Below are 27,104 nucleotides of genomic sequence, written 5' to 3'. Positions count from 1 at the left end.
TTTTTTAGGTTTATATTCTATTTTCTTTGAAATCTTTCTTAATCGAGGGAGAGGTTAAGAATTGTAGCTTGTTTAAAAGTTCTCAAGGATCAAGTAAGTTTGAAAGGGGCTTTTAAAAAAAAAAAATGTGCCATATTTATTTCAATTTGGCTAAAGAGCCTGTTGAATGACAAGCATGTCATCCCTCATAAATGGCGTCAGATGAAAAATGAAAAGTATACCATGGGAATCAATAGTCAAAACCTACTACAGAGAAATTACAGTCCCCAACCTTAAACAATGAGGAAAATGACTTTTTTACATGGGTAGCACTGATCTGTCTCCTTTTTTTTAGGGCTAGTGGTTTACCAGAACAGAGAGAGGCTGGGTGGCTCCTTCGGATGCTATTTCTCCATATCTATGTTTTTTTTTATAAATTTCGCCATATGCAGTGTATTATGGCACTAAAAACGGCACTTTTTGTGCCATTTCACAGGGGTGGGGCTAGCAGGCTAACGGAATATATTCGATAGATTTTTATTTGCTCATATAAAATACATTGCTCATATCTACGTCCTTCATATAAATGGCACCATCAGCAAGTTTTAAATGGCACTTTAGGTGCCACGTCTCAAGTGGGAAAGCCTGGGCTAGTGGGCTACCAGAACTTATAGAGTGACTTTTAATGGCTTATTTGAAATCTATTGCTTCTATCTATGTGATTTTCATCAATTCTACCATCCGTTTGTTTGATATAGCACTAAAAACGACACTTTTGGCGTCACTCCTAAAGTAGAAAAGTTTTCTTATGCTTATTTTCTGGAAATGCATCTTTTTGTTTTTGTACTTCCTACATGTCATAGATATGAAAATTTCAAACTTATTTTACTCAGGACCTTTATTTATTCATAATTAAATAATTAAATAAATAATTAAATAATAAATAAATAATATAAATAAATAAATAAATAAATAAATAAATAATCATAATTAAATAAAAAAAACAAGTTTTTTTAACTGAAAGTAAGGAACGACGTTAAAACTTAAAACGAACATAAATTATTCCGTATATGAAAGGGGCTGCCCCCTCCTCAACGCCTCGCTATTTACTATAAAGTTTTTTTATTGTTTAAAAAAATAGAGTTTTGATAAAGTCAAACTTTAGCGTAAAGAGCGAGGCGTTGAGGAGGGGAACAGTCAAAACAAACAAAGGTTCGGCGATATGTCTTTCACAATGACGAAAGACAAGCTAAGGCAAAAGTTAAAGGTCCAATAAAAAAACGTAATTTCAAAAAGACATTTCTTCTACTTCAAGGTCCATTTGGACGTGATATATAGCCATTTAGCTTTTCTTTCTTATATATGACGTGATTGGCTTAAGAAAACACGCCGCAGTCGTAAACAAATGAAATTAAAGCACCCTTCTTTTTACCACATAATTATAGGAAAGTAATACCTCATTTTCCCGTTGCTATAAACTTACCAGTAAAAATTAGTTCTCCGTTCAAAGTCGGTAGCAAATCGTCGATAACCACGTCAATCCATGCTCCAAACTTCCAAAAGCGAAAGTGGAATATTCCCTTGTATGACGCCGGGACATTTTTATGCCATTCTTGCTCCTCATAATTCGGGATAACCTGACAGAAAATACGTATTCAAGACTTGTTTCAACTATCCTAACGAACAATTGTAACAAAGTGACAGTTTCGATGACAACATCATCTAACAACAACCATTCATTGTGCATATAAAGGGGTGAAATAAAAAAATTTACTACCAACACTTAAGACTACTAATTTTAACGGACCATAAAAACACGGTCAATAACCTTAACAATTGTCGATTATTACGTGAGTTCAGTTTCAAAATCTTTAAAGTCAGAAGTATGCAATTCGCTTATGCAAAGTTGGGACTGCATTATTCCTTTCATATGTTTATGCAATACATATATATGTTACTCTGAAAGTCTTTTGGGACATTACCAAAAGTCAAGGTCCCTCGGTAAGCCAGCCTACGGAGCCCAAAGAGATTCCTTTGGGCACTAGTTTTCCCAGATAACAACACAGAATGCAGCTACTGTCACAAAGATGTCGACACTACCACCTCTTTCCTCTGTTTTTTCTGCAACGAGTGGGAACATGCCGCTTGCCGAGGTATAAATGCAGATCTCGTGCTGGTCATGAAGAGAGAAGACAGCGAGTGTCTCCTGTTTAAATACGAATGCCTCTCCTGCTCCAAACGAAACGTAGCACTTCTACAGCTTCAAGTGCGACAACTAACAGAAGCTCAACCTCACAGACCTCATGAGGCAACACCTTCGAATTATAGTGAAAAACCCTCGACTCACGACATCCAGCCGACAATAAATGCAATTATTCAAGGTAGAAGTAGAAAAGGAATTAAGAGAACAGAAAAAGAATTAAGAGAACAGAAAGAATTTTGTAGTCATGGGGCTGCCTGAATCTACTGCTGTCAATGAAATTACACAGGTTGTCAAATTGACTCAAGAAAACGAGCTCGGGGCAAATATCACTGAAGGGGAGATACTAGAAACTGCCCGGATTGGAAGACGAAAAGAAGATGGTAGTCCACGCACTTTGTTAGTTAAGCTAAAAAAATCACAAGAGCTTGAGATGAAAAGGCAAACAATCCTGAGGACAGCTCCAAATCTAAGAAAATCATCAAATGAAGAAACTCGTACCAAGGTATATATAAACCCAGATCTCACGCCCATGCCGAGACAAATGCTCGCCGTGAAGAGACAACAGAAGAGGAATACCCGCACCCAGTGCGATCGTCAAATGGAGATGCAGAGCCATTGGAAGCGAGGTAAAGACTCCAACGAAGAGCAATGGCAAATATGAAGTAGAATAACCAAAGCCAAACAAATGTCACCATCCTTCAAGCCTAAAAAAAAAAAGCTACTAAAGTAAAAACACTAAAGATATTATATTTAAATGCTGATTCACTACCAAACAAATTATCAGAATTAAAAGTAGAAATGGCAGCAAAGAACCCAGACATAGTAGCAGTGGTCGAAGCTAAGCTTAAACACTGTCGATATCTCCCAACTTTACCAGAGTTGGCCATCAACGGATAAAATAGATACACCTAGAACAGAGATCAAGAAGAAGGCCGGGGAATTATTTGCTACGCCTTAGACAATTTATCAATCCATAAAGTGTCATCAAAAACAAATGGACAGTAAATCATTTGGCTTCAGATATCAAACACAAACCAAGCAACTCTAAATTTGGCTGTAATATATAGAAGTCCAAATAGCACAGCCGTGAATGACCAAGCACTCTTTAAAGATATTCACGTTATATGTCAAAGATTAACAGAACCAACTCTCATAATTGGAGATTTCAATTACCCTAGCATAGATTGGGACCTTCCTCACGTCCTAGAGCATAGCGGGTCACCCTCACAGAGGGAATTTCTGAAGATAGTGAACGATAATTACCTAGAACAGCTTATTAAAAAACCAAAAAGAATCCGAGGAAGCGACAAGCCAACACTACTGGACCTAGTCCTATGCAGTAATACGGAACTAATAAAAGAACTTACTATAGGTCCTCCTGTTGGAAAATCGGACCACGCTACAATTTACTTAGAGATGATTATAAGTTGCGAAACTAAAGCCAACCTACTAAATCAGCAGTTTTCCACATTTTTCACAACAGAGATTGACAAAGATAAAAGTCAAGAGGAATGTTAGCCACTAGTCGTATTAAAATTTGAAGAAATAAAACTGACAATACAAATGGTCTACAAAAAAATAAAAAATCTAAACCCTTACAAATCAGAAGGTCCAGATGACCTACATCCTAGAGTGCTCAAAGAGCTGACACAAGAAAGTGCAGCGCCATTGCACTACAATTTTATCAAGTTGCTACAAATAGGGAACCTGCCTGATAAATGGAAGCAAGCAGCGGCAATGCCCCTCTTCAAACATGAAAGCAAATCAGATCCAAGTAACTACAGACCTATCAGTATAACCTGTATCACATGCAAAATGCTAGAATCTTTACTCCAGGATAATATATTACAGTACCTACTCCAAAGGAGCCTCATTTCACCCGCAGAGTTTGGATTCCTCAAGAAAAGATCAGCAGAAAGCCAGCTACTTGTCGCTACAAACACCTGGAGAAAATATATGGATAGTAGGATGCAGGTAGATATTTTATACTTAGATCTCAGAAAAGCTTTTGATAAAGTCTTACAAAGTCAACTTCTTCGAAAACTACAGTCTATCGGTGTTGGCGATACTATTCTAAAGTGGGTTCTCAACTTTCTAAAAGGAAGATCTCAGCGAGTGAAACTGGAGGGATATCTTAGCAGCAATGAGACAAAAGTCACAAGGGGAGTAGTTCAAGGTAGTGTTCTGGTGCCTTTACTGTTCAATGTTTACATAAATGTTCTCCCAAATAACATAGATTCAGAGATACTGCTTTATGCAGATGACACGAAAATCTTTCCCGCAATAACAAGCTTTGAAGATACAGAAATACTACAGCAAGACTTAAACAAAATAGCAGAATGGATGAAAAAATGGAGCATGGAAGTGAATACAGAAAAAAGTTGTCACATTTGGCTAGGCCCAAAACATATTTCTCGGCACTACTGCTTTGAAGGACAACAGATACCTATACAAGAAGAAGCTCGAGACCTGGGAGTGACAATAGACAGTGATATGACTTTCACCAAGCACTACGAGTTAATCATGTCTAAGTCATCACAAGTCTTGGGAATTATTTAAAGAAATTTCTCTCTTACTGACTCAACACTGTTTTCTACATTCTTCAAATCGTTGGTGAGACAAATGATCGAGCACGGTCATACAACAACCAGACCATTTTTTTCAAAAAGACATCAATACAATAGAAAAAATAAAAAGTAGGGCTACTAAATTTTTTCCATCACTTAGAGACTTATCATACCAAGACCGCTTGAAAAAACTGTTGCTCCCAAGCCTCTCATACCGCTTTTGAGAGGAGATCTTATTGAAGTATACAAAATATGCAACAGATACTACGATAACATCCCTCCAGAAGAGATAATAACATTCAAGAATAATAACCTGAGAGGTCACGAGTTTAAACTAACTGAAGAAAGTTTCAGAAGAGATGTTGGGAGATGGGCATTCAGCAACCGCATTGTCTCCGAGTGGAATACACTACCATCAGACACTGTTAATTCAGATTCAGTCAATGCATTTAAGAACAAAATTGACAAACATTATAGTGATAAAGCATTTGATTATTTAAATTTTTGTAGATAGAGGCGCAAGCCTGTTTTCGCAATATATTATTATTATTATATCAACAGAAAGGTTACCAAGAAAAAGACATTTTAAATTTTTGCTCATTAGTGAACAGCTTTTTGATAGTGCATAATTCAAACAGAGATAATTAGCTTGACTCGAAAGTTGCGTTTTAAATTGGTCCTGAATGAATTTTTTAGTAAGTTGAGACGTTTTTTTTAGCTATCCATCAGTTTGGAAACGCCATCCCCTAGGTACTTCTTTAACGGAAAAGATTGAAGTCAAGTCGGGTATCAGAGCAATTCCAGAAGAGAGCATTCCCTTCTTCTGTTTGAATCTTCTTCTTCTTCTATCTCCTTCGGCAGGCGAAGCTTCAACACAAGAATATATAGTAATTATTGTTCTCGGCTACATGAGCTCCATCACCAATACACCTTTTTGGATACAAAAAACAGTTGCCATAACGTTGCGGTTGAACTTTGGTTTGAGTTTTTGGTTGTTTTGGGGAACTTGTGGGCACCCCTTGTTAAGAAGGCTGATAAACAGAATTTTAATGAAAAGAGGATTTTAAAAAATTTGAAAGAATTTTAATTTAAGAAAAAGAACTTTAAAGCCTAAAATAACTTTGTCTACGTTAGAAGAAATGTTTTATTTGTTCCTGTAAACATTTCCTGGCTGAGAAAATATTCCCAGCTATTGAAAGCAGACCAAAATCCTTTAGGAAATTATTTTTAAAGTTCTGTTTCAATCCAATAACTTGATTCTACCAAAAATCCTTTCCCCTATAAAATAGCTTTTTCCCCTATATAAATATATATATATATATATATATATATATATATATATATATATATATATATATATATATATATATATATATATATATATATATATATATATATATATATATATATATATATATATATATATATATATATATATATATATATATATTTATATATAAAATATATACATAAATAAAGATATAAAATATCTTTTTCCCTCCTCTTCTGGATTTATTTAAAGTTTGGGACAAATTTCCAGAAAAGACACATAATAAAGTAAAAAGCTTCAGTTTCGTGTTTACAAAGGTGTTAATAATGCATATATACTCTATACCCTATTAATATGTCTATAAGCCCTTATAACAGTACACTTATTAATATATCGTCTTCTCCTACCCTGTAATGCCCTCCCCTTTCAGTTATACAAACTTGAGGAAATATCTTACCTGGGGGTCGCTCCATGCAAAGGCTTTTCTAATGCCTTTCTTACAACTAGCAAGGTAACGCATGAGAATAGGAACCAACAAAACACAAATCTCCAAAACTGGCTATTGATGCTAAGAACAATTGGAATTAACCACATCCAAATAAATGTTACAAACTGTAAGAAGAAAATTGAGCGTTACTAAGAATTTTAATTATTACAATAGTGTCAATTATAATATTATAATATATAGTTACTTATAGTAACTGTAATTATCCAGTTATTGCCTGCATAGTTTTCTTATTTTAAACTATAATATATTATGTCAAACTTCTTTATAGTTTTGACTTGTATCAATTACAATCGTGTAATATATTACAGTAATTAAATATAGTCAATTTTAGCAAATAGGTATATAATTACTACAATAGTCAAAATATTAATAACAGTGACACAAATACAGAAGTTAAAGAAAAAAGAAAAGAAAAATAAGCAAACGTAAATTCTCTTTGGAGTTTGGCCGCTAAACATAATATATTTAAAAAGATTTTTTCTATAAAAAAAAATAAGAACTTGTTTTGGACATGTTTTTATCAAAAAAAAAAAAAAAAAAAAATAATAATAATAAAGTTTGGCCTTCAACAAAAGCTTTATGCATAATGTTGTCCTTTATATCTCATCTTTTGGGCAATATTTGTACTGCTGTTCAATGTTACTAAATAAGAAGTTTATTGGATCTCCCAAGCCAATACCATTAAAGAAAAGAAAAAACTACCTTGAAAGCAGATAGAAATTATTTTTTACGTTATGAGAAATAGCTACACACGAATTGACAGATAGCAGGGTTTATGAAGCCAACTATTATCGGGTAAGAACTAATCGACTAAGCAAAACAATAAAATGTGTTGACAAGAGAAAAGGGAAATAAACCTAAAACTGACAAAATTTACATGGAGTTGGAGGGAGCAGGGGGAAAAGCTGAGCTTGGAGTAGGAGGGAGCAGGGGAAAAGGCTGAGTTTATGTAGTATAACAACAGAAAAAACAAAAACGAATCGATCAAATATATGAACTACTACTACTACTAACAACTCATCGCAGCACCAAGCCACCTGAGGCCAACACAGATATGCACGCTCGTCCTCCATCCACATCTATTCAAAGCTTCTCTCTTTACACCCTCCCAGGAAGTTCTTATTCCCATTAAATATTTCTTTCTGACATCCTCCCACCCAACCGCGGACGACCCTCCCACCCAACCCCTAGATGGTTCGCCGGAAAGGACAATCTTCGGCAATCTGTCACCCTTCATCCGCAAAACGTGCCCTAGCCATCTCAACCTTTCCGTTATTACAGCCCTTGAAAACGGAATTGAACCACAGTTTTCGTACAGTTGACTCTTTGAAATACGGTCAGTCAGTCCAATACCCAGAACAATCCCTAGTCAATTTCTCTGGAAAACATCTAGCAAATATGCATCCCCTTTTCATAGCGCCCATGCTTCAGAGCCATATTTGAACACTGTCATCACTGTAGCTCCCAAAATTCTGATCTGGGTTTGCAGACTTATCTTCCTATTCTTCCAAACTTTTTTCTAACTGTGGAAAAACACCCTAAGTCTTGGCTATTCTATTTCTAACATCTTCACTGCACCCACTGTCTTTACTAATAATACTACCAAGGTAAGTTAATCTGCCCACCTGATCAATCTTTTCATTACCCTACGTCACCTTTTCATCTTCACTCATTCCTAGCCTTAGTGACTTAGCCTTCTTAACATTAATTTTTAAACCAATATTAGCTCCCTGAACTCGCTAAACCTCTAAAAGTTCATGCATTTTGCTCACACTTTCATATAGGATGTTTAAATCATCAGCATAATCTATGTCCAGGAGAGTTTTTCCTCCTTATATGATTCCGTGGTCTCCCATTGCCTTTTCTGTGCTGCTTAAGAGAAAATCCATCAAAATGATCCATATAAACGGGGATTGAACACAACCCTGATTAAATCCTGATTTAGTGCGAAACCAGCTGCTAACCTCCTTTCCTACCTTAACCGCAGCAGTGTTATTCTCGGACATAGCACTAATCACTATAATGTATTTGTCTGGTATACCATACAAGGATAAGATCTTCGCTAAAGCTCTTCTATCAACATAATCGAACGCTTGCTCATAATCTATAAAACTGTGGACTAAAAATGTTTGATAACTCAGGCACTTCTCAATTATTAACCTAAGAGTAAAAACTTGGTCGACACATCCTCTACCTTTTCTAAAATCGCACTGATCTTCTCTTATAACTTTGTCTACAGCATCTCTCAGTCTAAAAACTAAGTAATTTGCTACCTAGAGAGATCAGACTAATACCTCGATAATTACCACACTCACTCTTGTCATCTTTCTTGTACAATGGTTTAATTAAGGTTTTCCTAAAATCGCTAGGTACTTCCCCTTCTTCAAAGATCATATTCATAATCTTCATTAACTTATTTCTAACCTCAGAGCCGCATATTTAAGAAACTCATTAACCACACTATCAGCACCTGGAGCTTTACTATTTTTTAATCATTTTAGCACTGTCACTAATTCTTCCTCACAAAACAATTCTTACCTCACATCCAAGGTATCACAAACTTTTCCATTTTCCTCTATATCTTTTCCTGCAACTCTATCTCGGTTTAGTACAAGTTACACGCAGATTAACCAGATAAACCTTTCAGTTTATTAGCAATATACTTGTATAAGATCTTGTAGCTTAAAGGCAATCTTACTCTGTGAGGCCAAATGTGCTTGACCTCAACAAAATAACAAGCAAAGCAATTAATTGACAAACAAAACAATAAATATGAGCTCATCAGAGAAAAGAGAAGCAAACATACAGCTGACAAAACAACAAGGGGTAGACGGGAAGAGAAATAAAATCGAGACCATGTGAGGAAATTACGAAAAAGATAATCAAATATTATTTTTGAAATATAAGAATATAGATATATTTGTAGCTGATGATTCTTTGGAAACTTCCCAAGTAGGCATCTCCATTTAAATGCCACCTCCTGTTGCTATCCCATAAGAAGCTTTGCATTCAAATCAAGAGGTACGCCAGCGTTTTAACGGATACATAGTAATTCTTTTCCCAATATGTCTGCACATACAGACAGATCAGTTTAAGGTAAAGAAACTCAATCTGGTGCATGTCTGGTGCAATCTGGTGCATGTCCCAAGTGGCTTGTCTACCTTGTCAGCACAGCTCTATGCCTGTACCATAAACTTGGTCCTTGGGGCTTTAATAAAATGAAATGCATAAAACCATAGTATAGTGCTTGCAATAGATTTGGAATCATCCTTCCATTTGCTTGAAAAATTTATCTGCATGCTGATGATACTAATTTAAATATTTTTTTTTTGAAAATATAACCATCACCTGTATTTATCAGAAGCCAGAGAAAATAATACTAAATTGAAATTATTCCCATTTTTCTCCAAATTTCATTAAGAATGCATCACAGAATCTGTGCATGCTCAAGTGGCCTCAATTTGTAAACTTTCTCTTATCAAATCCCTAATGCAACAGGACTAACCCCTAGTCCCCGTTTTGAAGATCCTGCAACATAAAAAAGAAACTATTAACAGCTGCCTATTTGAATGTAAGGTGATAATGCCATACCTACCCACTCTAATCTTCAAAATAATTTTTTAAAGCACCTAAAACCAAACAGACTACCCCATTCCGGTAAAAGCCTGGTTGCCGACACCTTAACAAAGAGTATTTAACTCAAAATAATGCCATACCTACTCACTATACTTTTCAAAAAAAGCACCTAAAACTAAACAGTTTACCCAATTCCGGTAAAAGCCTGGTTGCCAACACCTTCACAAAGAGTATTGAACTCAAAATAATGCCATACTTACTCACAATACTCAACAAAAAAAAAAGCACCTAAAAGCTAAAACAAAACAGAATACCCCATTCCGGTAAAAGCCTGGTTGCCAACACCTTCACAAAGAGTATTGAACTCAAAATAATGCCATACCTACTCACTATACTCTTAAAATAAACGCACCTAAATCCAAACAGACTACCCCATTCAGGTAAAAGCCTGGTTGCCAACACCTTCACAAAGAGAAAATGAACTCAAAACATAAACCAGGGTAATTCAGCGCTTTGAATCCAAAGAGCTACTAAAAAAACGTATAAACTGCATCAACACTGTCAAAAATCAACACTCCACTTTAGCACACAAAAATAAGAAAAGAGCTAAAGTCTTGACTGATAAGCCCACGAGTTTTAAACAAGAAAAACACCAATCATTTCTATTATTTTCTACTATTATTTATTTCCATACCACTGTTTTACTGTGGCAGCAGTAAATACAGCATGTCATAAGCAAACAAAGTGAATTGTTAAAAAAAAAAAAAAAAAAAAAAAAAAAAAAAAAAAAAGATACATAACGTTTATAGCTGAGAAATTTGCAATCAAAACCATTTTTCTCACCTTTACAGGTGTACTCACCTTTGAGCCTTAGGAGATCAGGTTAGTGTAGTGTAAGCAGATTTTCTTCAAGTGTATGGGGTTGAATATATTTTTCAGTATTTTTGTTTTATAGAACAAACATACAGGCAGATGGGGGTAATACTAAAAATACATTTCAAATCCAATCTATTCTGATTTTCACAGGGGGGGGGGCACTTTGGGTCGATTTTGATGGATTCTACATGTCCATCTTGTATATTCTTTTACTGACTTTTACATTAAAGTGAAGGGGGAATCCTGAAAGACCAAAATGAAAAATTTAAGCGAAATAGTAAAATCCCAAGAATTTGAATTTTAAGCCTAAATTTCATCTCACTCTGTCATACCATCTCCGAAGCTTTGGACAGAGTCCATTCATCAAGCGTGTATTTTTATATTTGATTGGGTTTGTTACACTTTGTTTTGCTGTTTGCATATAGTAAATTACTAAATTATAAATATTTAAGCGTAATATTTAATAACAATATTATTTGTAATATTGATAATTAATGATTAAAAATTAATAAATAGCAATATTAATAACAATAACAATAATTCAACAACAATATAAGAATAAATAAATTACTTTGTTGGGCTTATAGAACCATTTTTGATAATAGCTATTAGATTATGTAACAAATCTTTGAAGAAGGATAAAAAAACTTAACATGACTTAAGAATACTATGAATATTTAATAATACTTTAGTGTGCTAAATATACTATGTTGTAAGCAGACTTAATCTGTCTGCTAACAATAAAGCTTGGTTAAGAAAGAACTTATCAGGCTATGGTAACAATTAAAGAGGTATTACCCGATAAGACCTGTAATGTCCTGTAATGACCTCTTCCACCATGCTATCAATATGAATTTTCCTGCAATCAAGCTGAAAATCAGTATTAAAAACATTTCTATAGTAACAATTAAAGTAACAATAGGCTATACTAACAATTAAAGACGTATTACTCGATAAGACCTGTAATGTCTCTTCCTCCATTCTATCAATATGAACTGTCCTGCAATCAGGCTGAAAATCAGTATTAAAAACATTTCTATTATAACAATTAAAGTAACAATAGGCTATAGTAACAATTAAAGAGGTATTACTCAATAAGACCGGTAATGTATCTTCATCCATGCTATCAATATGATCAGTGCTGCCGACGAGCTGAACATCAGTATTAAAAACATTTCTATAGTAGCTTCCGAATGGCCTTTATGTAAAGCATCGAGGCGTTCACTCTCTCTGAAATAAACATCTTATATTAGAACTAAGAAAGAAGCAGAATATATTTCGAATTGAAGGTTCAGCAAACTCACTAATTTCCCACCTAGTTGGGTCCAATATTACCCTTAGTAAACTGTCTGCAAATATATTGAAATGGATACAAAACCCCAAGACTTGATTAAACAATACACTGTTAAGGTATCATATTCTTCCCAATTTTAGAATAGCCTGGTGATACCCCCCTAAGGTAATAAGCTGGGCCTAAGGAATGTAAAAACTGAATGCACAGCAGCTGACCATACCTACAAGCAAAGAGGGGAACATTGGGATTACCTCTACCCTTTATTATTCTGAAATATGCAAACCAGGAAATAGTTTAGAAATATCTATAAAATGGGCTTAAAACTTACATTTGTCCCCAAAATACATGATAAAACACTTTCAGGGGAACACGGTCTCACATGTTCTCCCAACACTCCCAGAAAGTTCAGAAAAGTAGACTATGAAATTTGAAAATTTTCTGATACTGACCTAATGTACTTGTCAATCAAATAAGAAGTTTTGATATTCAAATAGGGAATAGAATCTTTCTAATATTAAAATGCAAACTTTGAGATCAAACTGATAAAACCCACTTGGTCAAACCCAAAATTAAAAGTAGATATCCTTCTACAGAATATTATTTGATCTTTCAGGCAAGGCCGTACCCAGGATTTTTTTTCTGAGGAGGTTTTACTAAAAAAATTTTTTTTTTTTTTGGGGGGGGGAAGGTTTACACACAAAAAAACTAAAAACCGAATACAAAATTCGTTTAAGTCCATTTTGTTTTATTTTTACGAGTCAGACAAACATTTCGGGGGGGGGGGGGGGGTTGAATCCCCCCCCCCTGGATACAGCCTTGCCTGCAAGTATAATCTGCTTCTGTATTTTTTTTTACTTTTTTGTGTCTACTTTTGCACATTTGTTTCAACATTATATCAGATAAGTCACAGATAATCCAGCAAATTCAGCAAATCATCAAAGAAGTTATATAAAAAGTAGGACAGATTTTTTTAAGTCTGTGGAGTAGGCTATCATCAGGAGCATGTTGATGGATCCCTGACCTTAAAGTCTGTTATGCAAAATACCATAATAGTAATTAAATGGAGGCCGAAACTTAAAATTATTACTTTACTCATTGTATATAAAAAAAACTTTTATTTTTTAGTAAGTTCTTTAGCCTTTGTAGCAGTAAAAACAGTCATTCGTGTTGAATTCGGTTCATGTTGAATTCATGTTGAATTTGGTTCATTCATGTTGAATTCAAAACACTCAGCCTTTCTTGTGCACTCCCTTTTATGAAATACTATTTCGAAATAAGTTCTTGTGTTTTCAAAACCAGACAATTAACAAATCCTCTCAGTAGTCCATGATAGACTCAACCAGAAGAATAATAATTCGTTCATAAGCCCCTCCCACCCCCTCCCCCCCCAACCTCACAGAAAAAACTGTAGATGTTAAACAAGGAGAATGGGGCTGCTTTCTTGAATTTTATGAATAAAGGATTGGTGAAGGATCCCTGAATCCAGTTTTTTCCTCCCGTCTATGTGATGTCTTTTTCACCTGTGTGCAAGTAGTTTGTTTTTGCTCATTACTGTTTACAACCCGGGTAGTAAAATTAAAAAAAAAGGGTAAAAGACCCATAAACAGATTAGCCAAAAGAGGATTCGAAGGAGCCCCCACAGCCAAACCAACAGTCCATTGGTAAAATTCAGCTTATTTTGGTTTTAGAGGCGAATTTCGTCAGCAGGTTCTTGGTTTGCCCTATCAGTGCTGCTCTAAGTCCTCTTTTGGACAATCTGTTTTTAATTGCACTGAGATGTCCACCATTCAAAGTTTCTGTCTAGTTCCTTATATCCAAGATAGGTTCACTGATGACATTTTACATATATACAGACACGGATCTGAGTCTAAATCTATTTCTTGGTTGTTTAAATTTGTTCAATAAAACTTAAAGTTCACATTCAAGTTGGAGGAGAAAAAGTTCCCTTTTTTGGGTGATTTATTAGCAAAAGGAGAAAATTGGTTGCTTTTCTCAATGTATAGGAAACAAAATAATAATGTTATCTAAACTTCGACTCATAATACCCAGTTTCAGTAAAGAAAGGAGTTGTTGTTTCATTGGTTGATAGAGTTGTTAGAACTTGTTCCTCTGGGTATCTAGATTCTGAAGCCTTGTATTTGAAGGCATATTATTCTGCAATGGTTATCAAACTAAATTTACAGATGAAATAGTAAAGAAAAGCCAAAGCAACCATGAAACCAAAGTAGAACCTCAGACTTGAATTTCTAAAATTTTGAGTAGTGTCTCTTTACTTTATATACAAGACTTTGGTTAAAACTTAAACATAATATTGAAACCATTAACTTATCAATTAAATCTTTTTATTATTTTCTAAATTCTGGTGGAGATTGGACTTCTGCAATTTAAGAAGCAGATGGTATAGGATTCCTGCTTCTGTTATAAGTTATAACTTTTAACTTAACAACCCCAGTTGTTCCTGGGGTATTGCAGATACGCCATTTTGATCAGCTGAATTTACTACTTCAGGAATCTCTTCAAAATTCATTGTAAATTCAATTTAACACCCTTAGGCGTTCCTCACACATTGTAGCACAGGAACATTTACCCATATGTTCTGTTATGGGTTAAAATCATATACAACTTGCAGAATGTTTTACTGAGCTAACAGTTCTATAGGCTTGTAATCTTTGATGGGTAAATAAAAACTTAATAAGCTTTATACACTCAGAATTGCAAAGAAAAGCCAATTCCTATATACATGTACATACATTATTATCAAAATTTGGTTTTTGGTTGCTAATTTGGTTGTTCCTTATTTACAGTTTGCTACCACTAATTGTTTGAAAATAAGCAATCAAAACTCATCACAGAAAACTCTTTTATTTTGTAAGTTTTGCTTTTGGCATTTCACTGTTCTTCATGTTAATCTTTTCTGCCCTAGATTCAAGCTTATGTAACTTTTTTCATTTCTGTTTCTTTTCCTTTCTCAGCACAGTACTTAAATAATGTGTGTATCCACCAGTGATGTCAACTGGGGGAAGGTGGTGGGGATACAAACTCCCCTTGGATTTCAAAATATACTTTTTTTTGGTTTTGCCATCAAAACATGCTTTTTTTGTACTTTCACTGAAAAAACTGAAAAACAGCAAAATCAAAATTGCCAACTACTAAATATTCAAAAATACATCCCCCTCCTGCATTTTCGTGAATTGAGACCACTGATAATATATATATATATATATATATATATATATATATATATATATATATATATATATATATATATATATATATATATATATATATATATATATATATATATATATATATATATATATATTTATATTTATTTCTTCATATTCGTTTTTTATGGCAGGACAATGTGGTTTATGAAACTACCTTTGTGTTATAAATGTAACTGAGGACAATTTAAAATTCTAAAGGAACTAACCTAACTCTCTCATCATAATAATCATCAAGTCCATCGTGCAGTTTTGTAAAGTTTCCAAAGTCCACCAACACAACTTGAAGATCCTAAAAAGAAAATAAAAATTTATTTTGAAAAAAGAAAATGACAATTAACTTTTATTCACTGTTAATATAATTCAGTTTAACTGCGTCCTTACCCTTTCTCTACTTATGTCTGAATATAGCCCTAAGCTCAGTGGCTTAATTTCACCAAGTTCCTAGGGGAGGGGGCAAGATTGGAGCCATCTTTTCCCAAATCAAGTAAAATGACAATGAAAACTGAAAAATAAGCCATATAGTACCATAAAGGTATATACTAAAGAAAACAGGTCTGTTTCTGTGGATGCTTGGATTATGCAGGCCTTTCTTAGTTTTGATAAGATTTGTAAAGAAAACAAATTTCAGCTGGGGGCCTAAACTATATCCAAAAGTTAATTGATTTTGTTGGTTGGAATTCCTTTTATACTTACTTTTTAGCCAAAGTCCGTTTATAACAACAGCTATAGAAAAAATTTAAACAGCAAGCAACTCTGAAAATTAAATATATAGATGATTGCTGAATGTAATGAACCAACACTTTGGTAAAATTTCAAACAATAGGCTTTTTGCTATAATGGGAAAGGGTTGAGTTATAAGTATAATACCCTTGGTAATTAACTCAGAGTTGAAAATTATGTTCTAGGAAGTTGTTTTCAAGCTCTGCTCTCTACTCCTACCCTATTTCAAAGGTTTCAGAAATGGTCTATCTGTCTAAACTTTGGATAAAAATATTTTTCTTAATTTTAGTTTGAGTCTAATAATCTTTGGTTCTAATTTTTGAAACACACAATTTTAAGAAATTTGAGTAGGATTTTAGGCAAAAGTAGGATTTATTTAAATTCAAAACAAAGATTCTTCAATTGTTTGTATATAAGCAAATTATTATCCAACATCTATAGAGATGCAATGTCTCATTATGGAACAGGTAAAGGTAAAAAAAAGGTAAAGGATGCAGCACTAGACCCTTAAGGTCCAAACCGGCGGTGCTGATCTCCGTTTCGTGGCCCTTCAGCCAGGAAGTGCAATGGGGGGTTGGGGGCCAGCCAACCTATGCTTTCAGGTTGTTCCCTGTTCATTATGGAACAGGGTATTAAGTTGACACTTTCAGGGAGAGACAAGAGAGATATAAAGCTAAATCCAAATAAGCTACAATAGTCCCCGAAGCCGCGCCGCGCCAAAATGACGGCGGCGAATGTGTGATTCAGTATCGGCGGCGGCGCCCCCCCAGGCGTGCCGCAAATTTTGTTGCGGCGCCCCGATTTTTCTAAATAAAAAAAATAATAAAAATTCCACTTCACCAAGCACGTTCAACCTCGATTTTAGTAAGCATTTTTAAATGGTTGGCTAAAAACATACAAGAACAATATGACAAAACAAGAATTTTTTGGGCCTTGAGGAAAGTGTTTATGTTCACCGTCGAATTCTCAATGTTCACCAAGTAGAATTCTCATTTTTAGCCACTAGACCCAGGGAAACCTATGTTGTGTTTATGTTTAACATCGCATTGTTCCTATAAAATCCCGTGTTTAGTCATTTCCTTCTTCTTAATGATTTGGGCTAATGTGTGTATAACTTTCAAAGTTTGAAGTTCAAACTTCTCATATTCATCAAATACATACGAAAAGGAAGCGAAAAAAAAACAAATAACAATACCAAAAAACGCTGTATACAAATCAGATACCATGTGTTAACAACACCAACAATTTTAAATCAGCGGTTACATCACTTCAGTTACAATTGATGTAACAAAAGTCAGTTTGTTCACTCTGCCTGGAGCCATTGATCTTTTTGCAGTCACTATCAGTCCTGTCGTGCTAAGAAGCCGTTTAGCTGCAGCACATGTGGCCGGTACAGCCAGAACTTGACGAGCGTAAACTGCCACTCGCGGGATCTGATACTAGTACTGGACCTTGGGGTCCCACAGAATGCTGCAAATGGGCTTTTTCTTTGCATCTGCTGAAATAAGTTGTTTTATAAGGGAGAACACACCTGCACCTTCACCATAGGGCTCCTGCGCACTACACTACAGGAGGAACTAAACTGCACCTTTACCCTCTTTTCTTATCAACACAGAATAACCCTCTGAAATTCTTTTCTGAAAGAAGTGGTCAATATATAACGTTTCAAGACAAAGTTTAAGGCTACTTCAACTTCAGTGTGCTCTGCTAACTGTGCAAAAAATGTAATTCATTTCTATAGATATATGTCTATGCTAGCTCTACATAATCTACCAAGCGGGAAACTACCGCAAATCAGCATTGATAAATAAATGAAACCCAAAACGAACAAAAATAACAATAAATAACTGAGTCAAACTCAAAACGAGCAGAAATTAACATAAGTTGGGCTCAAAAACCCTATGCCTTCCCAAGGCCAGAACATAATTTTCACTTTACTGAAAAAACATAAATGTTTTTACTTTTATAACTTTAATAAATCAAATAATATTAACATTTTGATTACTAAATATCAGTATATGTATATTGAACTGACAATGCATATTACCTTAAATTACCTTAAATCGCACTTGCTAGCAATATGGACGAGTCCAGTGTACGCCAGTTAGTGATGATAGGACCGAAGGACATCAGCTTCATTCCATTGCATTAGCCATAGTTTAGTCTCCCATTCCTTATCGAGATTGGCTTTGAAACTGTCAACAGATGGTGAACTCACTGTTGTTTTGCTCAGATAATTCCAGAGGCTTATGATGCGGTTGGAGAATAAATGGTTCCTCTTCCTTGTATTAGCACGCTTCCGAAAAAGCTTTGCTGAATGACCCCTGGTTCTTGACAACTGGGCAGGCTGAAAGAGGTCCTTGTCGTCAGACTTGAGCAGTTTGTAGGTCATTATCATATCACCTCTTTGCTGACGGTATGTCAGAGTTGGTAGCTTGAGGCTCTGCAGTCGGCATTCATACTCTTTGTCTCTGAGCCCCTTTACGCATTTTGACGCCCGTCTTTGGACAGACTCGAGAGCCATCTGGTCTGTTTTATTAATTGGCGTGGCGACACACATTCCAAATTCTAATCTTGGTCTCACCAGGCTCTTGTAAAGTTTTGTGATTATTGCAGGGATCTACTTGTCATTGTATGTTTGATGAGACCGAGAGTTTGGTTTGCCTTTGCTACTGCAGCTCGGGTGTGGCAGTTGAAATTAAGGTCTTTGTCTACAATGACCCCCAGATCTCTTTCAGAGGGACTCTCAGAGAGTGGCTGTCTCACACCGCATTTGCTGACATCGAGTATTGCCATCGTGGGTTATTTCTTCCAAAATGGAGAACCTTGCACTTTTCAATATTAAACTCGAGCCTCCATATCTTGGCTCATTCGCCAAAGCTGTCAAGATCTGACTGTATTGAGGTCACACCTTGCTGAGTTCTGACAGGACCAATGGGCTTTGAGTTGTCGGCGTACAGGCTAAGCTTGCTTGTAACGGTTCTTGGAGCGTCATTAATATATACATTGAAGAGTGTAGGTCCCAAAACTGTTCCTTGAGGAACCCCGCTTAAGACCTCAGCTATTTTGGAGTAGTAAGCTCTGCCACCTTCACCATAAACTCTGACCTGCTGCTTTCTTCTCATTAGGAAAGACGTGATCCAGTCCACCACTCCCTCTTGAATTCCAATTGCCTTCAGTTTCAAATGAAGCCTTTGATGGCAGACTTTATCGAAGGCTTTAGCAAACTCTAGCAAGACCATATCCACTGGGAGACCTTGGTCGAGGAGCTCAGTTATGTAATTATACGAGTCAATCAGATTGGTTTCGACTGATCTGCCTGGTCGGAAACCATGTTGTTGTTTCGATAGAAGGTTATTTGTGATCAAATGTCTAAGAACGGCAGTGTTGACAATACCTTCTAGGATTTTCCCAACAGCAGACGTAATACTGATTGGCCAATAACTACAAGCTTTGCTCTTGTCTCCTCCTTTATGTATTGGCGAGATATGGGCTACTTTCCAGTCCATTGGTATGACTTTAGTGTCAATAGATTTCTGGAAGAGTCTTGAGAGGGGCATTGGTAGTTGGGAATGAGCTTCCTTTAAGAGTCGTGGATGTATGCCATCTGGCCCAACAGACTTATTTGGATTAAACTTTTTAAGCCAAGATTTGAGCTCAGCCTGATCCACTCTTATGGGTGGCATTTGAGTGGTGATCTCGTAGCATGGTGGGGTTGGCAGGGGGGCTATGTCTGTAGGTGTGAAGACTGATGTAAACTGGTGGTTCAAGGCATCAGCACTTTCTTGGGGGTCGTTTGACTGGGCTCCACTACAAACCAGCTCCGAAACCGTGTGTCTACCAGGCTTATGTGCTGAGGCAAATTTCCAGAACTTCTTGGGATTGGTTTTTGAGGTTGATGCAATGGCCTCCTCGTATTTATCTATCAGTTCTCTGGACAGGGCTCGAACTTTGTTCCTTGCGGCTTTGAACTTCACCAGGTAGTCCGTTCTGTGGGGGTCCTGATTTATGAGCTTTGACAGTTTCTTCTTCTTGTTCCTTGCAGTTTTCATTTCTCTGGTCATAAAGGGAAGAGTTTTCGGTTTTCATCTCCACGTGGTAGTTGTATTTCTACTGACGGTGTCTAACAACATATTTTTCATTTTCTCCCACGTGTCCTCTACCTCCATCGTTTCGACAAATGACCAATTGCACTGACTGATTTGATTGTAGTTTGTATACACATGTCTGGATAGATTTGATGTCTGTGGGTACAATCAAAATTGGCATTTTATAGCTATGTGATCACTATTTCAAAATGGGGGTTGCGATTCTATATCAATGAGTGACTCAGGATCATTTACCAAAACGAGATCAAGGAGTGAAGGATTCTGTCCCTCTCGATATCTGGTCGGGAATGTCACTGCCTGGAACAGTGAGTGTGCTTCTAAGCAGTCAAGAAAAGACTGCGTAACCGCGTTACTTGTGTGGCCGTACCACTCAGTCCACTCAATCATAGGTAAGTTAAAGTTGCCAACTATGACTAGATTCTTACAGTTTTGAGCAGCACCATCAATAGACCGGCATATAGCCGAGAGTGAGTTCTCCAGACTTGTCAAGGTGGGACTTCTGTAAAAACAACCAAGTATAATGGGACCCCCAGGTAGGTTAATAGATATCAAAATTTGTTCTACACATGGCTCATATTCTGACGTAATATCAATAGTGCCTACCTGAATCGTTTCTCATACATATATGGCAATTCTTCTGCCACCATCCATCAATAAGTTTGTCATCAGTCTGTATCCGGAAATCTGTATCTGGGATTTTCCCAGGGGTAGGGAGGTTCGCTTTGGTTTAATCTCACAGAACGCATACATATCAGCCTCATTTGCGGAGAGGACACATCTGACCTCCTGAAATTTCGAGGTTAGGCAATCAACATTGCTAAACCCCACACTAAGTCCAGTAATTTTCTTGCAATGACTGTTGCCTGCATCTGTACTAAGTCCATAAGAAGACATAGAAGTCTCTGGGTTTGCATCACTATAATTATCACTTGTATACACTGTACTTCGAAAATCACTACCACCTAACTGACTATTTACATAAGTTACTTCACTTGGTATATCTTCTAGAGTTCCATTGCAGCCGGCGGGACTGCACGAGTCGGCACGTTTTTTGCAACTATAGCGTTGCCTTGGATAACCAAATTGGTTTCGCCTTGTGCTCGTCTAGCCTGCAACTCCTCGTATAACTTTGCTCTTTTCTCGCGGTCAGTCTTTGAGACATCATTACGGAACTAGATCGTATCTGACCCTTTTCTTTCATAAGACTTTTGAAGGATTTGTTTCTTAGTCTTAAATTCAGGGACCGAGAACATTATAGGAACAGGCTTGTTTCCGGTGCTGGTGGTTGCAGCTTGTCCTTGGGTTTGCAGATTACTCAGACAACGGACTTTTGAGATACTCACGTTTGGCAGCCCATAATCACTTGCAAGGTATCTCTTGATGTACAGTTCATCACTTGTCTGAGGGGGGACACTAAAGACAACACTATTAAGCTTTCGGCGCTGCCGGTCCCTGTCGTCTGCAATCACGTGTCTAACTTTAGTTTTAAGCTGCACCTCAAGATCATTTTTCAATGTCCAAATCTCCAACTCAACTAATCTCTGAATTGCTGCCTGGTCAAATGAGGTGCACTGTTTGATAGTAGCCAACCGACTTTCAACACCACTAAAGCGGTTATCGATATCAGTGGTTAGCTGGTCTCTTAGTTTGGCAAATGCTTCTTTCACTGCATCTTTAACTTTAGTGTCCAGTACCTTTACAGCACTAAGAGCAGACCAGAATGGTTTGAGATTCTTATCCATAATCTTCTGAATATCGTTCAAAGATGCCCCCCTCGCCACTTGAGGGTTACTTTTGCAAAGTGGGCATTTCCACTCACAGCCAACTTGTCGTGTCATTTTAGTCAGTAGAGAGTACTCTGCCTCTGACATTTCTAGACAGTCAATGCATATCCAGAGGCCACAGCCATCACAGTTCATAGCACATGAATCCTCATGCAAGTTCTCATCACATGTCGCGCACTTATTGGTCCCTTTTTTTGGGCTCTCGCGAAGTCTGTTTGGCGGCATTGCGCTGGCAACGCTGTTCTAACTTGTTTTGAGCCGGCAACACTGCTTCACGCAAGCTAGATATTTATGATGGTTAAAATGTCCAGAAATACTTTGATGGTGAGTTTAACTTTTAAATTAAACTTAGTCTTGAATGTCACTTTTTGATGGAGTAGGCTCACTTTGTCCGTGTTAATTTTTCACTATTTAAGAGATGTATTGATAGGTGTCTGCCATGTTTGACATCACTATCATCACTTGTATTTTTCATCACATATTCATTTGTATTTTTGTCAGTAAAGTACAAATTATGTTCTGGCCTTGGGAAGGCATAGGGGTTTTGAGCCCAACTTATGTTAATTTCTGCTCGTTTTGAGTTTGACTTGGTTATTTATTGTAATTTCTGTTTGTTTTGGGTTTCATTTATTATTGATGCTGATTTGTGGTAGTTTCACGCTTGGTAGATTATTTGACTTTAATTTGCTCATTTTTGGTTTAAAGGAGCTCTTTACTTTTCTTTGAAAAAACTTATTTTTTGGAAGCAGTTTTTTAAATTAATTTCTGTTTGTTTTATATTGAAATAGTTTTTTCAGGGAAAAAGAAAATCATACTTTAAATTTTTTCGTTATTTTAAGAATTTATAGTTTGGCCTGCTATTTGTATGCTGGAAAACAATTTTCAGCAAAATTTAACAACATAGACCCTTATAAAAATCTGGACACAAATAATAGTGTTTAATTTATTTGCATACCTCCTCTAGTTGACCTGAAATGGAAAACTTGATAACATTTGCAAACAAATTTGTTTGCCCTGGTCTAAAGGAAAAAATAACAAATAATACATTGTGCCAACATTGTTCTTATATACCTCCAGGGCATAACTACAAAATCCTTGCCCTAAGGGTTGTGGGGGAGTAACCTCCTCAAAAAACATATTTTCTCTCTGGAAATCAGTACTCTGAACAAAATGGCTATCTTAAAATTCTGATTGGATGTGTTTGGGGAAAGGGTGGGCAATGAAGGGGTGTTAGCTGTCTTCCAATCACTTTCAACTATTAAAAAGGGCACTAGTTATTCCAATTTCCAATTGAATGAGCCCTTTTTGAAGTTTCTACGACAACTCCTTTGATATGAATTGCCCTGGTAAGGAAAAAAAAAAAAAATAATACATTATGCCAACATTGTTCTTTACTTAGACATCTTGATTGCGCTACCTATGACAACATCCTGAATTGCCTAATGCTCTTTTACCTACCTCTTTTCATCCAAAAAATCAGAAAGAAAAATGAACAGAATTTTAAAGTGGAAGGTAGAATTTTTGTTTCAAGAAAAATTTCTTCTTCTCCTTCCTATGAACTGATATACACGGCGAGCCCAAGATGACAGTATTTATTTTTAAGAAACAGATTAGCCGGGATGACGGTTGAAGCCCGGAGGTCAATATCAATAACCAAAAAAGAAAAAAAAAATGGTGGCGTCAGCGCGCATATGTAAGCTCGGCGGCGTACCGCTGATTTTGGGCGTGGCTTTGGGGTCTAAGCTACATGTATCCAGATAAACAATCAAAAAGCTGTTTATGCAATATCCCAGGTAAACTCATGGGTATTATGCTGGATCTTCAGGGTATGTTTTAGGGATATTAAACTAAATCAAAAGACAACAAGCACATCCCATTTTTTCCAAGGGGCATATATGTGAAATCTCTGGAACAGCTAAGGGCAAAGTTAAAATTGTCAAATGATGCTGTCAAAGCAAAGTTCATGGTGAATTTGTAGTGGGCCATATAATTTAGCTAGGATGAAAGTCAAAACTTCATTTGATCCTTTTTTTTATAGTCTTTCATAATTCATATAAAATACCTTTGGGGCCCCTTTAAGGGCTCAAGATACAATTAGCCCCTGAAGCAATTACTGACTTATGAAAGAGCATAAAAAAGGGGTAAATTTTTGGTTATTCATATTATTGAATTATGAATAAGGTAAACATAACATTTGATGCCTTTTTTATGCTCTTTTCAAATATAATAATCATTTTTGTCAGAAATTAATTTTACCACCCCCCCTATATAAAGGGGCATCCCAGGGGGGGCAGGGAGGGACAAGCCACACCTCCAACATTTTTGGCATTTGGTAAAATTTTTGCCAAGGGCAAAAATTTCAGCAAAATTGCCCAAAATTTAGCAAAAATCTTAATTTCTGCAGAAAATTCAGCATAAATCAGGTAGTAATTTGGTAAAATTTACAAAGATTGCCCCTCCAATGAAATGAGTCTTGGGATGCCCCTGCCTATCTATGCCAATTCAGGGTATATATCTGCACATTAGAGGGGTGGGGGTAAATTTTATTTCTTTAGTAAATGAGAGGTAAGTTTAAACTTTCCCCCCAACCCCCCTTAATGTACAAACATACAGCCTGAATTGGTATATATAGGGGTGGGGGTAAAATTCATTTCTGACAAAAATGATTATTATATTTGGAAAGAGCATAAAAAAAGGCATCAAGGGGTATGTTTACTGGTAAATTTTTACCAAATCATATTATTGACTTTTGCCTTTTTTTATGGTTATGCCATATGGTTTATCATATATTGGTTATGCCTTTTTTATGCTCTTTACAAGTATAATACTTGGTAAATTTCTACCAAATCATATTATTGATTTATGCATAAATTGAATATACCACTTGATGCCATTTTTTATGCTGATTACAAATATAGTAATCATTTCTATCAGAAATGAATTTCAGCCCCCCTATATATGCCAATTCAGGGTATATATTTCTACAACCTGACCTAACCCTGAATTGGCATATTTGGGGGGGGGGTGCTGAAATTCATTTCTGATAGAAATGGTTAGGCTATTATATTTGTAATCAGCATAAAAAAGGCATCAAATGGTGTATTCACTTTATTCCTAACTCAATAATATGATTTGGTAGAAATTTACCATCATTTTTGTTGGAAATGAATTTTACCCCCACCCTTATATATACCAATTCAGGGTAAATATTTGCATATTAGGAAGGTGGGGGTATATTTTATTTCTGATGTAAACGGGAGGTAAGTTTAAACTTTACCCCCCCCCCTAATGTGCAAATATACACCCAAATTGGTATAAATAGGGGTGGGGGTAAAATTCATTTAGCCTATGACAAAAATTATTATTATACTTGTAAAGAGCATAAAAAAAGGCATTTAGCAAGTGGTATATTCACATTAGTTGTAAGTCAATAATAAGATCTGGTAAAAATTTACCTGTTTACTTTATTCATAAGCCAATAATATGAATAACAAAAAATTTACCAAAAAAGGCATCAGATGACATTTTCAGGTAAATTTTTAGGTAGCACTATAAATTAGCTAGAATGAAAGTGAAAACATCATTTGATGCTTTTTTGTGCTCTTATAATTTGTATAAAATACCTTTGGGGTCCTGCTAAGGGCTCAAGATGCAATTTGCAACAGAAGCAATTATTGAATTATGAGAGCATAAAAACAAGCATCAAATGATGTTTTCACTTTCATCCTAGCTAAATTATAGTGCCACCTAGAAAATTACCCATTTTCACTTTCATCTTAGATAAATTATATGACCCACTAAAAATTTATCAACTAGCCTACTGATTGAAAAATTATGATGACTGGAGATCAAATGTTAGGCTACTAGTGCTTTTTGCTGTGATGGTTTTCCCTTCAGAAGAGCCCAAACACAAGAATTTTTCTAACTTAAACACAGAATGTACCCTGAAAAAAAAGCAAGTCTTTTGTTAACTTACTTGTTGACCAGGGTCTACCAGCTGAGTATCATTGTCTGTTAAAGCCATGTCTGTGAAATATAGATATAGGCTATTAGAGAGCAGAAGAAGCCTTGCTGCTTTTCCTGATGAAGTTGTGTCCAAAAGTCTGAATATAAGACTTTTGGACACAACTTAATCAGGAAAAGCATGGTTTGATACTAAACTCTACAAAAATATGCCAATAATGTCAAAATTCTATGTTTATTATTATTTTGTATAAAATGTTAAATGTAGGAAAAATAACTTTCTAATAATGGCAATTTAGTAGCAAATAGTGGCAAATTTAATGGCAAATAGTGGTTTTTCATGGGGAATATTTGTATAATTAGGAATTAACATGTCAAATTAGAATTATACTAAACAAGGTGGTAATTGATAGAACGTTATTAAAGCCGGCTGACGACTGCAAGGACTTTCTAAACCGCAAGAAGTAATAAAGGGTTGTCGTGATTTTCCATAGCCATTCCACAATATAAGCTACTTGAAATGAAGTATGAAATGGCCCAGTGTTGGTCTACTAAAAACAATGCTTCGACAATAAGTCTACGTTTTGACGGACCTTATGCAAACCGGTTTAATAGGCCTACCTAGCCAATGTAAAGTAATCTTTACAAAGACTAAACGACCCACTAATGCGATTTCACGGAAAACCAGCAGTTTTTGTGTAATCCATCAAATTTCCACCGTGTTTTGCTACAAGTTTATGGGTCACAACGGTTTAACGGTTGCATTAAAACATTTCTACTGAGCCGCTCAAAATGACATCCATTATTCTGAATTAAAAGCTTTTTAGAACCATAAATTGCAAGTAACTGAGAAATTAATCATGTTTATTAGAAGTTTTTCATTGATATTTGAAAAACAAAAAAGTAACATTGGGTTTATTAAAAAAAAAATATATACATACATCATCGATTCTCTGAAGCATGCTTGCGCGGGAGAAAATCCTCCAATAAATAAAAAAAAAAACAAAAAAAAAATAATTAGAGTTCAA

At 35.7% G+C, this 27,104-nt stretch overlaps 1 long non-coding RNA gene across 2 annotated transcripts; it reads right to left on the bottom strand.

Moving 5' to 3' along the window:
- Positions 1–6,480: 6,480 nt before the first annotated feature.
- Positions 6,481–26,255, bottom strand: LOC148957018 (uncharacterized). 2 transcript variants are annotated; one of them, XR_016141687.1, is made up of 4 exons: positions 26,090–26,255; positions 15,707–15,789; positions 12,071–12,209; positions 6,481–6,631 (listed from the first exon to the last, which is right to left on the bottom strand). It is a non-coding gene; the product is annotated as an uncharacterized LOC148957018 (long non-coding RNA). The 2 variants fall into 2 exon arrangements; XR_016141686.1 differs by having other exon boundaries at positions 12,075–12,209.
- Positions 26,256–27,104: the final 849 nt, after the last annotated feature.

This window comes from Artemia sp. Qi Xiang Cuo, chromosome 1, assembly GCF_049724085.1.
Source record: "Artemia sp. Qi Xiang Cuo chromosome 1, ASM4972408v1, whole genome shotgun sequence".
NCBI lineage: Eukaryota > Metazoa > Arthropoda > Branchiopoda > Anostraca > Artemiidae > Artemia > Artemia sp. Qi Xiang Cuo.
This window is presented reverse-complemented; position numbering and strand designations above follow the sequence as displayed.